The sequence below is a fragment of the Girardinichthys multiradiatus genome, chromosome 7 (genome assembly GCF_021462225.1).
Source record: "Girardinichthys multiradiatus isolate DD_20200921_A chromosome 7, DD_fGirMul_XY1, whole genome shotgun sequence".
NCBI lineage: Eukaryota > Metazoa > Chordata > Actinopteri > Cyprinodontiformes > Goodeidae > Girardinichthys > Girardinichthys multiradiatus.
The window spans coordinates 23,377,085-23,392,262 of NC_061800.1; the positions used below are offsets into that span (position 1 = coordinate 23,377,085).

Sequence of the window (15,178 nt, forward strand, 5' to 3'; positions counted from 1 at the left end):
TAAAAAACTATTTATAACTTCTTTTAACGATTATTTTTTTAATTGATACATTTGTTGACCAATTTTTTAATGAATAATCAGATAGCAAAAAGGTGCTTAATATAAGATTATTTTGCAGAACTTGGACCAATAGAAGCTGAAACTGCCACAGAGAAGGTTTTTCATCTTAAATGAAAGATGTATGTGTTTTGGTACAGTTTTCTCTGAATTATTGCTCTGAGTGGGTTGTTCTTTCACCAAAAAGCATGTTTTAGAGTCTGTATACTCCAGTTGATGATTATTTCAATAATCAATTAATCACGACTGTGCCAGTCCTACTCTCAAAGATCATTAACTGGAATTTATCATCACAATAATTCAAAATTCCTATCATGATGAGAAATGTGTCATGATAAAATAGGATAAATGCCCACCCCTTGATGTTACCTGCATTTGTTTTTAGTTTTTATGTAAATACCATGAAACTGTGGTATTTTTTAACATAGGTTATACTGTCAGAATCTCATTCAACTCAACAAAGTGTAAAATAAGTTAGGAAAATGTGATATCTGAGCTGGTATTTGTGGTTTAAAACAGAATTAAAATGCCAACCAACGTGTTTTGAAACTCCATAAGAGATTACATTTTTGTAATATGACTATAATATTAACAAGAAGTACAATTTGGTAATTAAATTTGTCTGGAAAGAACATATTTATAAACGAGTTAGGATCTGGGAATTGTTCAGCGTTATTTTAACAACAAGCTGCATTTTTATTTGTCCTGGGGGAATCCTTCATTACTTCACTGCCAAGGATTGTGTGGATGAATTAAAATCATTAATGAATTGTGAATGAACCTCTTAGTCAAAGACTCAGGTACATTAAAACCGATACGTTCTCTTAATGGAAACGCTTTAAAGTTTCCGAGACCAGCATAGCAAAACAATGAGAATGCAGCAGAGTGAAAATAGACATTAGAAGCAATAGAAAAACAGCAACGATGGGGTCTAATCTGCTCTACGACTTAGAAGGGAACCAACACCCCCCTCCGCAACTCACTACACAAGCCGAACAAAACAAAAAAAACTGAATCCCGGACATATCCCTCCACGTCAGACACAACACAAACCCTGCGAGTTTTAATTAGAAAACCCATGAAGCAAACAAATGCATGGAAACTTGAGAAGCCAATACGCAGAGGCAAAAATAACTCCTTTGCCGCTACACATCGATATCCATTTTCCCAGAGTCCTTCACCCCGCTGTGGTTTCTGGTTAACACTCTTCTGGATTAGATAAATGATAAATAAACAGGGAGCACGGCGTTCCCGTGAATAGCATCTTGACCGGGTTTTGTCCACCAGTACGACATGAATGAGACCAAATACTCCCCCGGTTGGCCCACAAACGCCGAGGAAATTCACCTTGAAACCACTCCAAAGCTAAAAGATCTTCTCATCAGAATGCAGCCACCTTCTCAGATAAATGTCTAAGAGAATGACGAGCGTTAGGAAGAGCGCCTGTCTGGCCTGCTCCTGCTGCAGCACAGCAGTGGTAAGCTGTCGCTTTATGGCACCAGTTGGACTTTGAAAGCAATGTTTGTTTCCATGGCAGTTGTGGTAAATGGATAAAAATAGAAAATCATGTGTTGTATTCTTTATCATTTGGCTTTTTTCATTCCTAAAAACAGCAACAACAAAAAAAAAAGCTCTTTACTACCTTCCATCTAAGCTGTATGACATTTAAGCCTTTATTTCTCTACAACATGGTTCTGTCTCATCTTGTGCTTGCTGCGTAGCAACAAAAGCAATGAAGATAACATTTACTCTTTGCCTCGAATGCACACATTCCGGAGAACATGAGGAAGATGTGCAAACACAAAAAAACTGCAGGATAAAGTGGAAAACAAAGAGAGAGAGAGAGAAAAAAAACGAATATGCAGCCCAAGTCAAGCTGGGTTACCTCAGAAGCCCCCCTGCCCTTTCAGCGGGGCCTCATATGGAGAACCAGGCCTCAGGTCCCCTGGGCACTGATGTCTGCTACTCCGCTGGACTCCTCCCAGTCAGCCACGGAGGCTGTGCAGGAACCTGGCCCACTCAGGACAACCTACAGCCACAAGTCATTCACACCTGGAACAGAAGGGAGAGAACTTTGCTCATCGGGTGAAGCGCAAACAAGGAAATGGCAAGGAAAAGCACTCCGTCGCTCCTGTTGACAAGGCCGGAGAGTAGTAAACACATAACCAGAACACAGTAGTGATCTTTGGGGACTACAGTAACCCAGGCACTCATTTATACTTCACTTATCGACCCGTGTGGGTGTAAGGAATCACAGGAAAGCCCGTGTTACTCCAAGACTTTTCCTTACACCGACAGAGAAACTGTGATTTTTAAGACATTAGAGCACACACTGTGAAGGGAAGGAGGTTAAAGATAATGCAACACACACAAATGCATACCAAACTAAATTACCAGGATTTGACGATTTTCAACCAGATCAACTCTGACCAGGCCTGCACAATGAATCGAATCACAAGAGTCATCCCAGCTTCAAGTTATGCATTATTGCAATCACAAAGGATGCAATATTAGATAGATCATAGTATTTTGAGTGCTATACTTTTAAACTCTGCATGCCGGTATAATATTTGGCCAGTTGGGTGTACTTCTATTATCTTTAACGCCCACACATGAGACAGACTTTAGTGACTGAGATGCTAAAGCTACAGGAGAGCAGTGGGAACATCATGATGATGGGCTAATGGCATTCTACATCTACATCACAATGTTTTTAATGAGTGAGGTGCTTAAACATAAAGTGTTCTCCTACCCTGAAAAGAGAAGTTTGGAAAGACAAAAACTGCAAAAGGAACCGTCTCAAAACGGACTTCAGGTGATACTGAGAAGGCTTAATGGAGTACAGCAACATTGCTGTTTTATCTTGCTGAGCTGTCAAACTCAGCTACTGATCAAGCTTGATTTGGAAATGTTGGCAGGATTTAAAAGTGAACTGTAAGTCATTTGCTTTTGTTTTGAATTAGTAAAACGTTTTTGTTTTTTTTATTAGGGGAACTACTCTGTCACACACAAGGTGCAACATCACCTCTGCTTCCAATACAAATATTTACTCGCCGCTAAGAGTAGGGGGGCTAGAAAGAAATATCAGACGATGTTGATTCAACTAAAAGCAGAATAACGGGAGATGGGAAGTCAGACGAATTTCTGATCGTGTACCAACTCCAACCCCTGTACCTGCTTTGACAACTAATGACTTAAAGTAATTTCACATTGTCTACTCATGCTTTAATGTAGAGAAATGGGACTTCGATGAATAATATCTACCAGTAGGAGGTTGCACGGAGTTAGTTTGCATTGATCAGGGGTCCTAATTTGTCTTTTTATAAGATAACTTGTCTTGACAGGGATCACCACCAAACTGAATGGAAAAAGGGGCAAATACAAAGATTTCAGCAAATATTATACAGTTCAATTAAATTATATCTGAAATCTGTGCAATTTGTGACTGTTTTTTTCCAGAATTCATGATAATAACCAAAAAAGATAAATAAATACAATCACTTGCAATGGTTTAAATACAGGGATAAGAAATGGTCTGGTCATGGGTACGAAAAGGAAAAACTGACCCAGTACCATCAGACAGCAGCATTGCCTAGCACTTCACGAGACTAGGGTCCTATTAACAGGAAGCTCTGCAGTTCTGGCTCAGTAAACCCAGATCCGGCTTCAAAACTGGCTTTGGACTAGACACTGAACCCCTGACTGTTAACCGATTGTGAACCTTTCACTCTGAATGAGAGCAAAAAGTCAAAAGGCTGCTCCCAGAAATGGTTTTATGTATAGATGGCCTTTCCTGGCTGATACTGATATACCGTTTTATTTTGACCCTTTTCCTCTGGCTCGATTTGGCCCTACTTGACTCCACCCGGCTCACTTTGCGAGCGTTTCCTCTACTGTTTTTTCCATACAGGTACCTAGGTTTGGTCCCTGTTCCTGAGCAGGTCCGACCGGGACTGATTTGGGACTACATGTGAAGTGAACGGACTGCTGTTCACTGATTGGCTGTGGGACCAGGAGAAATGAGAAGGTTTTGGACGCGGTAGTGCAGAGAAAAGTTAATAAAACTCAAGAGCAACTACAATAATATTAAGAACCAAATCATAAACCATGCCTGAAGGCTGAAAGAAAAGAAAAAGTACACATCAGCTTTCAGAATTAAATACAGACGGGGCGCTGTATTTAATAACCAGCTGATCATGTAAAATCAGCACAAACATTTCCCCAAAACACATTAAAACAATACCACCATGAAACAGCATGTTTGGTTCAGAAATGTATTGTCCTTAAGCGAACCACCGTCTGCTGGAGGGAGCAGACAGAGAGAAGATGCCCGTAATCAGACTGCCTTCATCAGATCAAATGGGAGGGAGACCCCGCTGAATCCGTGCAGCACGAATATCCAAAATTCAACCTAAAATTAGTGTGTGTGGTTTTGCGCTTTAAAGTCCTTGTCCTCATTATTGCCATTGCTGAGGCAAAAACTTCCTCATAACACCTAAAATGTTGCTTTCATCAGGCAAACTGCAGCATCACCAGTCCAGACAGCAGCGTCTCTCCGCTTCTCCTTCCACTCCCCTCACATCAGAACCCCTGAGCCTTATTTTCTAAGATCTGGCTGGGCTCTTAATGTGACAATGTCACACAGTAACATTAATAGTGGCACAGCGCTACACTGAGAGCTGGAGACGGGGCTTCAGCCATAGTTTCAGCCGTCAGCGGATCAGTGAAAACACAACCGGTACCGTACCGAGTAGAATAAGACCGAGAGGAGCGGAGCGGCACCACCCAAAACTAGCTAGTGGAAAGCGGGCATTTGAACTCTGGTGAGCCCATTCCAATTTAGGCTATTTTGCCTCCCAGGGACCATAATACAACATAGAAAATTTTTACTACATTCCTTAGTAGAGGTAGCAGTCTGAATCCAAGTTTATCCCAATTATAGCGTCAAACCGTGTGGCCCTAACCCTTATCTAAATTTTATTCAAAAAAAATAAAAGTGTGTCAAAAAACCTGCTGTTGGTTGATGGGTTTACAGGCCGGGAATGCTGGGAATCCTTAGTTTGATACATTTAATGAATAAAGGGTGAGGGGACTGATTATGCAGTATTTAACTTGAGCCAATCACCGATCAGGGAAAAAAAGACCGATTCCGTTTACTGGCCGACTGATTAGTGCAAAGAGTGCACTACTGTCATTGGTGCTTCAGCTGCTGGACTAGTGATTACACTCCTGGCCGGGCCATCCCCTTAAAAAACTGCTTTTTATTTCCTGCCGCAGGTTTTTCTTTAGAAGATTTCAGATGATAAAGTAAACACACCCAGAATATCATTCAATGTCTGATTTTCTCAAGTAAGCCGAATGTCGTTTCTTTTTCCCCCAGTGGAGAATATTCTCCGTCGTCGTTGTTGATGGTGAAAATAAGCTCTACAGTAACAAATGTGATCTTTTGACTGAATAAAAGGACTTAAAAGTTAAACATTTATCAAAGCTAGTTTGTTGAACATTTTATGGTGATATCTAAAAAGATCCTTTCAAACTAGCATTCTTTTGTGATTTTGGATAACAATGTTTCACTAGAATTTCAGCTTTTTGGAGCTACCTTAATTTTTTAACTTACATATTAAATTCTTGCCATTTGAAAGCAACAATTTTTTCAAAACTTGGCTGTTGATACTAATCATGTTAGTATCAATAGAAAGCTCTTTTCTTGTTGTTTCAGGCAGTCAACTTTTACATTGAGTTAGTGACCTAACAAATCACTGGAAGACATGTAGATTCTGACGAGTTACGTTCAAAAAACAGTGTAAAGGATGAACACATTCTCTCTTATCCAGTCAAAATAACAGAACAAAAAAAAAAAAACGGGCATTTTGGTTGAATTAAAAGGACCAGTCAGTCAGTCATTTTCTACTGCTTATTCCATAGTGGGTCACGGGGGAGCTGGTGCCTATCTCCAGCAGTCTATGGGCAAAAGGTGGGGTTCACCCTGGACAGGTTGCCAGTCCATCGCAGGGCAACACACAAACAACCAAGCACACACTCATTCATACACCTAAGGGCAATTTAGAGAGACCAATTAACCTAACAGACATGTCTTTGGACTGTGGGAGGAAGCCGGAGTACCTGGTGAGAACCCACGCATGCATGGGGAGAACATGCAAACTCCATGCAGAAAGACCCCCGGCTGGGAATCGAACCCAGGACCTTCTTGCTGCAAGGCAACAGTGCTACCAACTGCACCACCATGCAGCCCTAAAAAAGGATCACTAAAAGTCAATTAACCGACATTTATTGTAGCAACTAAAAAGGTAGAAACATTCAAAAATCATTTGTTGACAGTTTTGTCACATTATCTAAACAATTGTTTTGATATTGAGCATTTTTTTGGGTCATTTCTGGGTCAAAGAGTTCAGAAATGACCCTTGGATTTGAGCTTTAGCTGTCTTCATTTTCAACCTACACATGATATCAGTATAATTTCTAGGTTTTTTTTCCCCATCACTCTTTCAGAAGAAATTATTTGTTTTTACATAGTCATTCTTTTATTTGTTGAGATTTATAGAATTGAATCCAACAGAAAAGATAGGAATGACCAGATTATCTGTTACCAAACTTTACCAGATGTTTCTTGAATTCAAACAGTGCATCAAAATATATACTGTTGGTCGATCCGTTAAAGGGACTGAAAATGGTGGGAGAATTAAGCTTTTCTTAATTTAATGAAAATCAGACAAACCATCATTGTTTTACCTACTCAGAGAACACCTGAACAAGAAAATATATATATCTCTGGCTGACTTACTGGTGCATCTCCAGTTTAATGGTCCTACAGACAGATTTGGGAGAAATCTCTTCAATCTCGTTTGCAGAAAATTGGCTCAATACATAGATGGGGGGCTAGACTTTTTAAATCATTTTACTAAACCAAAAAAAGCCATAAAGAATCTGTAGAGTCTTCTCCCAAATAAGATTGTAAAACATGAAGACTTTCTTTGTCATAACAGGACAATAAAGGCGATTTTGGCTGAGATAAAGGACTATTAGGATCACTTAGGATCACAATTAATGAAAGACTGTTAAATGTTTTGTGACAATTGCTACATTTTTTAAATTACGCCCTTTTGTGGTTTTTGGTTTACGGCATTTCACAAGTTTTAATGTAAAGTGAGGGACATAAAGTGCACCAAAATGATAGTGTTTAAAACACTGTTGCCCACCTTAATGTTTATCCTACACACATCCATAGTATCACATGAGTGTTATTGTACTGTTCTTTCTGATGAAAATGACTGCTTTGACCTATAACCCTTGAGATTTTGCTAAGATACCCAGCATTTTTTTTTTTTTTTAACAGCAAGTGATGACATCTATCTGATTTTGTTTTATTTAGCTCCAAAAAGTGCATAAAGCAAATGTTGATGCGTTTATGGAAGGGAATTAGTGGGAGTTCCTAGTTTTGATGGATTTAATGAATAGGAAAAAAACGGATTTATCAATATTCAGCCAACAAATCTAGGGAAAATTGGCCGATTCCAATCTCTGATCAGTGCATCTATTGTTTCATGAAGCTACTTGATAAATCACTTCAAAGACATGTTGGGAACTAGTCACGACTTTTTAATATCCAGTAGGTGAAGTAACAAACCAACAAAGGACCTGTAGATTCGTGTTCTACTCATTCGTCAAGTAAAAACAAAGTGGTAGCTCAGTTTTCTGTCATAGCCAGCTAAGATAACACATGAAAATGCCACAAGTTGCTCACAAACGAGTCCTACTCGAGAAAGTCCTTAAAAACATATGTATCTCCAAAACTCTGCAACTAAACCCCTGTGCACACAACAACTGCAGGGGACTCAGGCTTTCTTCCCCCCTTCTCCTGAAATCTCAGCGCCTCACTGGACAACTCTTGGCGGACAAAGTAATTCCATGGCGCTTGAAACTCCAGGAACTTTTTTTTTTTTTTTTTTTTTTTTCCTAAAAGAAGTTGTTCCTGTTTCGCCAGAGAACTGGTGGTGAAGGTGGTGCGGGAAGAGGGGGAGGGAGGACTTCAGCGCTCGCATTCATGGAGCCTCGTCCAGCGCAAACAAAGTCTTCCCCCGAAGAGGGAGGCAGTGGACGGCTGATGAGAGCGAGAACAAACGACAACAACCACACCAAAAAAAAAAAAAAAAAAAAAACCAGGTCCAAAATGAGACCCGTCCTGGGGGGCTTTTTGTCGGATAATAAAAGGAACAACTCAAAGCCCGCCTTGGGTAAACGTTCATTCCCCCACCCCCAAGTTGTGTTCATCTCCCGTTAACAATGTAACAATTAAATCGCTCGGCAGATGATAGGGGCTGGCCGACACAATCACAAGCAGAGGCCTGTAATCTCGTTACGCGTTTATAAATCATATGAAACACATTTCAGACATGAAATACAATACCGACGACGTGGAGCTCCTGAAGAATGCAGAACATGCATGCTGCATTGTGTCCCTTTTTCCATTTTCACGAAGCACGGGCGGTCCTCCGGTGTGATAATGGGGGTAAAAACCAATATTTCTCCGCGGGTTTCACACCAAGCAGAACACATCGTGAATAATCCGCTTCTGTGGCGCCGCAAAAACCGTCATTTACGAGCCGAAAAAAAATAGAGAGTAGGAGGGGGGGGGGGGGGCGGCGGTAGCTCTCAGTGTGAGCGAGGCCAAGACGCGACGTGTGGGTTTAGCTAGCCAGCCAGCCTTCGGGGGCAGAGGCACAGAAGAACGGATACCGGAGTGTGATGTCCCCGGGAGGAGGACCCGCGTGTGCCCGTTGCCAGGAGGCGAGCCGCGGCGATGACACTCTCCAGCTGCATGGGAGAACAAAACAAGGGAAGCACTCACCTGGGATGTTAGCTCAGGCTCCGTTTTCCTCCACTTTACACCGCGAACATGATCAAATCACAACATTATCACGGTAACATTATAAAATTGGAATAATGTCTTCCCCCCCCCTTTTTCGCCTGAGCTTTCCAGCTACTCCATTACATCCCAGTCAAGATTTCCTGCCGTCTCCCCCCCCTCCGTTCCTGCGAGATGGTTCAGTCCAAATTCTAAGTAGCAATTCTAGGTCAGGTCTGGGTGCCAGTGAGAATGTTACTGTCGGACAGCAGCAAATGTCCACTTCCATGTGACACAGTTAACACTGTAAATACATACAATCACTAATAACTTACATGCTTTTTTTATTTGGTGCCATATTTTCTATACGTTACCTGAAACTTCTCCATATGAAGGAAGGTAGGCAAAGTTAGTTATATAACTTATGGAAGTTTTCAAACTATCTTCAGTGGCCTTTAAAAAGCACCAGTCTTCTATGAAATATTTGGTAGCGATGTTTAGAGGTGCGTCAGAATAAATTGTAGTATAATTAAAATGGTATCTAGAATTTATTGCAGTAATTCAATTCAAAAAGAGATACAGTGATATGTTATATATGGTTTTAAGGTGTCAGTGAATGTTGATTATGTGTACCCTGCCTCTCGCCCATAGACTGCTGGAGATAGGCACCAGCTTCCCCGCGACCCACTATGGAATAAGCGGTAGAAAATGACTGATGACTGACTGAATGTTGATTATGGCTTAAAGATAATGAAAAACCCCAAAAATCAGTTTTATCTGTATGTAAGAATATATGTGATGAAAAAAATATGTTCAAGATGTATAAATGCTTTTGCAAGGCACTATATTTGAATTTCCCCTACAAAATGAAGTCTCTAATCTGCACCCAGTTATTAAGAGTACAGAGCCTCCCTCTGAAATGTTCCTCTACTTCTTAAAGAAGCGAGTCATAGGTACCATGGGAGAACAAAACAAGGGAAGCATTCACCTGGGATGTTACCTCAGGCTCCGTTTTCCTCCACTTTACACCGCGAATATTATCAAATCACATTATCACGGTAATATTATAAAATTGGAATATGTGTCCCCCCCATTTTCGCCTGAGCTTTCCAGTGGTCTAGTCCATTACATCCCAGTCAAGATTTCCTGCCGTCTTCCCCCCTCCGTTCCTGCGAGATGGTTCAGTCCAAAATCTAAGTAGCAATACAATATAACTCCAAGTAAATCAAACTTCTGTGAAATCAAACTGTCCACCTAGGAAGCAACACTGATTGACAATCAATTTCACATGTTGTTCAAATGAAATAGACAACAGGGGGAAATCTTTGGCGATTAGCAAGACACTCAATAAAGGAGTGGTTCTGCAGGTGGGGACCACAGACCACTTCTCAGTACCTATGCTTTCTGGATGATGTTTTGGTCACTTTTGAATGTTGGTGCTGCTTTCACACTCGTGGTAGCATGAGACGGACTCTACAACCCACACAAGTGGCTCAGGTAGTGCAGCTCATCCAGGATGGCACATCAATGCGAGCTGTGGCAAGAAGGTTTGCTCTGTCTGTCAGCGTAGTGTCCAGAGCCTGGAGGCGCTACCAGGAGACAGGCCGGTACACCAGGAGACGTGGAGGAGGCCGTAAGAGGGCAACAACCCAGCAGCAGGACCGCTACCTCCACCTTTGTGCAAGGAGGAACAGGAGGAGCACTGCCAGAGCCCTACAAAATGACCTCCAGCAGGCCACAAATGTGCATGTGTCTGCACAAACGGTTAGAAACCGACTCCATGAGGATGGTATGAGGATTGGCAAATTCACCACTGGCGCCCTGTGCTCTTCACAGGTGAAAGCAGGTTCACACTGAGCACATGTGACAGACGTGACAGAGTCTGGAGACACCGTGGAGAGCGATCTGCTGCCTGCAACATCCTTCAGCATGACCGGTTTGGTAGTGGGTCAGTAATGGTGTGGGGTGGCATTTATTTGGAGGGCCGCATGGCCCTCCATGTGCTCGCCAGAGGTAGCCTGACTGTCATTAGGTACCGAGATGAGATCCTCAGACTCCTTGTGAGACCATATGCAGGTGTGGTTGGTCCTGGGTTCCTCCTAATGCAAGACAATGCTAGACCTCATGTGGCTGGAGTGTGTCAGCAGTTCCTGTAAGATGAAGACATTGAAGCTATCGACTGGCCTCCCGTTCCCCTGACCTGAATCCGATTGAGCACATCTGGGACATCATGTCTCGCTCCATCCACCAACGTCACGATGCACCACAGACTGTCCAGGAGTTGGTGGATGCTTTAGTCCAGGTCTGGGAGGAGATCCCTCAGGAGATCATCCACCGTCTCATCAGGAGCATGTCCAGGCATTGTAGGGAGGTCATACAGGCACGTGGAGGCCACACACAATACTGAGCCTCATTTTGACTTGTTTACATCCTTACTTCTAAAGCAATATCATACATAACAATTATACAGGAAAACACATGAAATATTCCACAGGAGATCACACAGATGATTATAGACAACACAATGCAGCTGAACAAGAACAAAACGCAAACTGCTGTTAGCATGCAAGCTAGTTCTGTAAGACGTCAATTAACAAATTCCTCAAATTTTCAGACTTAAAACTGGGACATGATTAGTTTTGGTTTGATGTCATTTCCAGATCCAAGTTCGCAAGGAACACATAATTAACTGCTTCCATTTGTACTGGGAGTTCTCAAAACTGTCCTCACCGCACAGTTTGAGATGAATCTGATGAAGTTAAGACTGATGTGCTTGAATAACAAATTTTTCTTGGCTGTTAGTGTTTATTAGCCTGGTGTCACAGTTAATCCATTCATATTTGTCAGGCAAATAATTAAAACCAAAACCTTTTCTAAGTACCACTAGGGGCAGCCCTAGTACCACCAGTGGTGTTTGAAAACCCATGGGCCCAGAAACTTGAATTATTCACATTGGGTTTTAGTGTTTTGCAATACAGTCCTCTGACAAATATACAGTATTGTGCAAAAGTCTTGAGTCCCCTCTGATTTCTTTCCATTTTGCTTCTTAGGAGCTAGACTTACATTTTCTCTTTATTATTTGGTGTTCTTAAGGTCTTTCAAAATTATTATTGGAATGTTGTTTTTTTTAACAAATATATAGCCTTTGTTCACAAGAGTTTTGATAGTAAAGATTTGTCCCCTTTGTTTAGCCTCTTACCTTTGACCTATTAATCATTCAAGGATGAAAGGCTTCCAAACTAAAGAGAAAATCCTGTGTTGTGTCTACACACATCAGGAGATCTAACCAAGAACCAACTAGTATATTCAGGCACTTGTTAGCAGCAGCCTGTCACAAGGACTCAAAATTATTTTTGTTCCTTTAAATTAATAAGACAGTTTGACCGACACACTATTACTATTGTCATTTAATACCAATTCAAATAAAAAAAAGAAACTCATCAGAATGAACAGTAACTGAGCTACTCCAACCTGCTGCCATCTTGGGTGGCGCGATTCTAGAAATGGAAGGATTTTCAAAGACCCATTAGTTTTAAGACTTGAATAAACAACTGAAGGAAGACACATCTTTCAGGTCCTGTGTCAAATCTTTACTGCTTTTTTGCCTGTTTCTTAAACATATCGTCAGGTTTCGTGAGGTTGGAGCTGGACCATAATGCAAACAGGATCTTGGAAGCAGCATGGTGAATAGAAACAGTTTAATGGTAAATTAAACAAAAACTTACAAAAAGACACGAGGATAACTGAACACGGATTAGAGCTGATCTACAAGAAATACCAGGTAGATTAACAGAAGTATCCAATGGAGAACAATGAAAAATACGGAAATGAGGAACAGCTGAGCCGTAGTAAAGACTGAGAAATCAGAGGAGATGTGGAGCAGCTGTGGCAGACAGAAAACGGAGAGCAGAGCAGAAACACAAAGAAACACAGGGAAGTATCTAACAGAAATAATTCTAAATGTACAAAAAACATTAGAAGGAAGCAAACACAGTAGAATGCACTAAAAGGGAAAACACCTAACCTAATAATAAGCATAGGGAAATAAACTTAAGAAAGCAAGACCTAAAGAACAAAGTAAACAGCAAAGAACTTATTTAAATACATAAAAGAAAATCAAAATCCAAACTCCTCAGGATCGTGACACACATGACTTTGAGATACTCCTTGTGGGCCTTAGATTGCTTTAGATTTCTTTAGATTTTTTTGCCCCTCCTATTTTTTTACGTATTTCATAATCACCCACTGCACAACACCCTGGTGATGGTCAGGTAAAATGATTGCACAAACAAAAGGGACCTCATTTAAATCTCGCAAGATAAGATGACATTTTTACTAATTATGGCCAATAAAAGTGTACATATAATGAAATCTGGGTTTGTGTGATACTTATTCTGTATTTCGTTTTTTTCAAATCTAGACCGTCCACCATTAATGAAGCTCTTAGCTATCAGGATAATGTCTGACAGCTTTTTGGCAATGCTGCTCCAGAGAAGGAGATGTATTTTAATACCATTTGCATTTGAAAGATGTTTGCAACATGTTAAATCTCACCTCTGTTGCAAAAGTTTGTGGGGTAAAGATCCTCATATTAATGTTCACATGGGACAAAGGTCCATTATAGTTCTCAAAGAAATAAACTTTAACTGAATTTTACTTCACAAATTAATTTAAAAAGGATCAAGTTTGTTATGAGTAATTGCCAAATCACATTACATCTAGAAACTGTGAAAACCTATTAAAATAGGAGCTCAAAGTCTTATTCAGCAATTGATATGGTGAAGTGAAATTAAGAGCACAAAATGGGACATTTCTAATTTATAGAAAGCTTTAAAAAGCTTAAATCAGACTGTTTTTGACAGGGTTGCTCTTAATTCATTGCCATAACCTAAGGTTATTTAGAGCAGTGGAGTTTTATTAGTGCTTGTGATGAGCCAAGGAGCTAATGACATGACACTTGACAAATAAAATCATGTTCAGCTACGGGGCAAACACACACACACTTACTCCTCACAGACTGACGTTCAGAGGCCTCGGAGGAAGAGTGAAACATTGAGGACATGCAATGCGAGAGTGGTCCTTCTCAATATTTAATCAAGATACATTTCAAATCTAACCCAAATGTATAATCAAGACAACTGGGGATTGGATAAATTGGTGTTTAAGTGTGAACGCCATTAACTGGTCTGATTGTATGTCTGCATATGTGTGTGTGTGTGTGTGTGTTCCTATCTTGGTATCACAGTGAGAACCATTTTCCCGATTTCACCATCAAAGTGAGGACATTTTGCTGGTCCTCACGACCTATTTTGCTAACGGTTAGGTTTAGGACTAAGGTGTGAATTGACTTTAGGTTAAGGTTAGGGTTAGGCATGCACTGGTAATGGTTAGGTTTATTGTCAGGGTTAGGGTATAGAAAGGGTTGAAAATGACTGAAAATCAATGGAAGTCAATTGGAGTCAACACATGGTCCTCACTACATATAGCAAAACAAGAGAGAGTGTGTGTGTGTGTGTGTGTGTGTGTGCGCACGCGCCCTGGTTTCTTTTCCCCTGATTAAGACTCTCAAACCAGACATGTTTTTGCAGTGAAAGTGAAAGCTTTCTTCTTTAAGAGGCCTTTTTAGTGAGGGCTCTGTTCTGTGCATGGGGGTTTAAATGCACTGCATTAATGTTGGGATACGATTAGGAGTTAATTTAGCTTTATTGTTGTTTAAATGTCAGTAATTATGGCTCTATTCTCTCACTCGCTTGGTTAATAAAGTTTGAGAACACAATTTAAAATGTTTTTTGTTTTTGCGTCAGTGTTGCAAGTTCAAAGCATATTTAGCTTTATTAATTTTTTTTTGCTTCTCAGTGGGGTTATGTAGCGAGGTAATCAGCAGTAGATTGTGCTCAGAGTCATATTAGTTCATAACTGTGAATTGGAATAAAAAAAAGTCTACAATTTTTACACTTTGAAACTTTTTTCAGTTTGGTATTTTTCAGATTTTTTTGCTTTCTAGAGCCACCTTTAGGTGTAATTAATTAGTGTAAGTCCCTACAGGCTTTGAACATTTAAAGGCTGATATTTCTGTCTGTTTTTCTTAAAAATGTCTCAGGATCAGTAAGATTCGAGAGATTTGTGAACATCAAAGTTTCCAAGTCTTGCCACATTGTCATTAGGACTTAGGTCTCTCCTCAGGATGAGGTGAAGTGTTAGCGAGCTACCACACGTAGAACTTTGCATGCTGGTCAAAAGTTAAAATTTTGGGATCAT

At 40.5% G+C, this 15,178-nt stretch overlaps 1 protein-coding gene across 2 annotated transcripts in view; it reads right to left on the reverse strand.

The window, feature by feature from the left end:
* bcl9 (BCL9 transcription coactivator) overlaps positions 1-8,878 on the reverse strand; it is a 47,365-nt gene extending 38,487 nt beyond the window's left edge. Inside the window, exon 1 of one of the 2 annotated variants that reach the window (XM_047370361.1) lies at positions 8,483-8,878. The gene's annotated coding sequence lies outside the window, so the exon portion shown is untranslated. Of the gene's footprint in view, positions 1-1,942; positions 2,052-8,482 lie in introns of those variants that run through there. The other variant, XM_047370362.1, reaches the window with a different exon arrangement.
* Positions 8,879-15,178: the final 6,300 nt, after the last annotated feature.